The 3,243-nt window shown below is 45.7% G+C and overlaps 1 non-coding gene across 1 annotated transcript; it reads right to left on the bottom strand.

Annotated features, from left to right (window-relative positions):
• Positions 1-2,162: 2,162 nt before the first annotated feature.
• Trnas-cga (transfer RNA serine (anticodon CGA)) lies at positions 2,163-2,237 on the bottom strand. Its single transcript has one exon. It is a non-coding gene; the product is annotated as a tRNA-Ser (tRNA).
• Between the last annotated feature and the right edge of the window lie 1,006 nt (positions 2,238-3,243).

Below are 3,243 nucleotides of genomic sequence, written 5' to 3'. Positions count from 1 at the left end.
GGGCGTATGCTATGTATGCTGCTCGGGATCCTGGACGACATCATCCAAGTGTCCGGACCATTATTCAATACCGCTTCAACCGCACGCGAGCTATGTGCCGGACATCCATCATGTTGGAAGTACATCGTCATTCTGTCATGCAGTGAAACATCTTGTAGTAACATCGGTAGATCATTACGTAGGAAATCAGCATGCACTGCACCATTTAGATTGCCATCGATTAAATGGGGGCCAATTATCCTTCCTCCCATAATGCCGCACCATACATTAACCCGCCAACGTCGCTGATGTTCCACTTCGCGCAGCCATCGTGGATATTCCGTTGCCCAGTAGTGCGTATTATGCCGATTTACGTTACCGCTGTTGGGGAATGACGCTTCTTCGCTAAATAGAACACGTCCAAAAAATTTGTCATCGTCGCGTAATTTCTCTTATGCCCAGTGGCAGAACTGTACACGACGGTCAAAGTCATCGCCATGCAATTCCTGGTGCATAGGAATACGGTACGAGTGCAATCGATGTTGATGTAGCATTCTCAACACCGACGTTTTTGAGATTCCCGATTCTCGTCCAATTTGTCTGCTACTGATGCGCGGATTAGGCGTGACAGCAGCTAAAACACCTACTTGGGCATTATCATTTGATGCAGGTCGTGGTTGACGTTCACATGTGGCTGTACACTTCCTGTTTCCTTAAATAACGTAACTATCCGGCCAACGGTCGTGATATTTGGATGATGTCGTCCAGGATACAGAGCAGCATACATGGCACACGCCCGTTGGGCATTTTGATCACAATAGCCATACATCAACACGATATCGACCTTTTCCGCAGTTGGTAAATGGTCCATCTTAATACGGGTAATGTATCACGAACCAAATACCGTCCACACTGGCGAAATGTTACGTGATAGCACGTACTTACACGTTTGTGACTATTACAGAGCCATCTATCACAAAGCGAAAAAAGTGGTTCAACTAAAACATTCATACTTCTTTACGTACTACACGAATATGTAATAAAAATGGGGGTTCCTATTTAAAAAAAACCAGTTAATATCCGTTTGAGCTATGGCAGCGCCATCTAGCGGGGCAACCATAGCGTCATCTGGTTTCCCACCTCAAGCTAGACGAGTTTCGTTCTTTGTAGTTTTTTCGTTTGATGCTTATTTTGTGAGATATTTGTCCCGGTCACTATCAATGGACCACCCTGTATATTCGCAAATACACACCAATGCTTCCATATCACGCAGAAAAAGAAATCGGTATATGATAATGGAAGAGGCGGTTGATCTGAAGAGAAAATAAAATAGAACGTTTCATTGTATTCTTCTCCCAAGCATCAGTATACGTTGAAGACGTTATTATGAGGGCAACAAAATCACGCCATATACAAGTCATGAAATTTGAAAATTACGAAAGGAGGGGGGGGGGGAGGGGGGTGATGGAGAACGTAGCTCTGTCATAATTCCTTGATTCAGTACATTCGTGCTGCGTCTGCTATTCTGTTCCATTCGTAATGCTCCACGCTTTATGCTAATTTAGATTGCTTTCTTGTCCCGCTTCTGATTCAAAGAAGACATTCCACTATTTATAATAACTTCGATCTTGATGTCAGCATACCAGTTCGGAACGCCTTCAAAGCTGCCTACGTGAATGGCAAGGAGGTTCTGCCGAGCAGCCTTCGCCAGCCGGTAACTGTTCTAAGCTGCTTTTCTCTCACGAAAGGGCCCAAGCGTTTTGCTGTCAACAACAGCCAATAACCCGGCACGTGCCGACCGCTCGCCGGCACGCGTCTTAGCCCATCAGCACGCCGCCACACACCGTCGCCCTCCGACCGGCAATTACTGTCCGCCGTCGACAGGCGGTACAACACGTGGACGGAATCAACGCGATAAATTAGCTCAACACAGAGCACGCAGCGTCCTACAAACACGATCATTGTGCCACGTCGGTTCAGACAAAGGGCGCTGACGCCCAAGACCTTTTACGTAAAATCTCTAATATGTCATTAAAATCTTGAACCTGGCAACAGTCAGAAACTGTAGAATTATGGATACAATAGGAATCATACAGCCAACCAGTTCCACGGTAAAAGTTTATTCAAATCTTTACATATGTTTCAACACAAATAAACTGAAACTTCCTGGCAGGTTAAAACTGTGTGCCGGACCGAGACTCGAACTCGGGACCTTTGCCTTTCGCGGGCAAGTGCTCTACCAACTGAGCTACCCAGGCAAGACTCACTACCTGTCCGCGCAGCTTTAATTCCGCCAGTACCTCGTCTCCTACCTTCATATCAGCGCACACTCCGCTGTAGAGTGAAAATTTCATTCTAGAAACATTCCCCAGGCTGTGGCTAAGCCATGTCTCCCGTCAAATCGAAAGACCTGCACCAGGCGAACGGTCTACCCGACGGGAGGCCCTAGCCACACGACATTTCCATTTTTTCCACAATATCCTTTCTTTCAGGAGTGCTAGTTCTGCAGGGTTCGCGGGAGAACTTCTGTGAAGTTTGGAAGGTAGGTGACGAGGTACTCGCGGAATTAAAGCTGTGAGGACGGGGCCTGAGTCGTGCTTGGGTAGCTCAGTTGGTTGAGCACTTGCCCACGAAAGGCAAAGGTACCGAGTTCGAGGCTCGGTCCGGCACACAGTTTCAATCTGCCAGGAAGTTTCATATCAGCGCACATCCCGCTGTAGAGTGAATATTTCATTCTACAAATAAACTGGTCTTTCTCTGAAGAACTGATAACACTACAACCAGTACATGGAAATCATATGTGCAAGAAAGAGAAACATTAAGAATTACATAAAAATGAGAGTATAGAATAAACTTATGTGTCACACATCGCGTGAAAAGAGAAACGAAGTCAAGGGGCTAGTCAACAGTAAAATGGTCCATGTACACGTATCAAATGCGTGGTAGAAGGGTATGATGCACACAGACATCTAACAGGACAGAAGAGACAAGCCAGCAAGAAATTTACGCACAGGTGACACTCACATAAGCAGTACCACCCACAAAAGACAGCTGACATGTTAATAAAGTTACATTAAAATAAGACACAAAGGAATTATAGACATTGTCTGCGAGTGGCGGGCATTGATTTGAATCAATAGGGAAAGTAAAAATTTGTGCCACGTCTGATTTAAAGCCAGGTCTCCTGCTTACGAGGCAGATACCTGTGACAACTTAGCTGCCCAGACACTGTGGTCATTGTAATTGTACAGACTACCCTAACAT

Source organism: Schistocerca serialis, chromosome 2 (genome assembly GCF_023864345.2).
Source record: "Schistocerca serialis cubense isolate TAMUIC-IGC-003099 chromosome 2, iqSchSeri2.2, whole genome shotgun sequence".
Taxonomy (NCBI): Eukaryota; Metazoa; Arthropoda; class Insecta; order Orthoptera; family Acrididae; genus Schistocerca; species Schistocerca serialis.
This window is presented reverse-complemented; position numbering and strand designations above follow the sequence as displayed.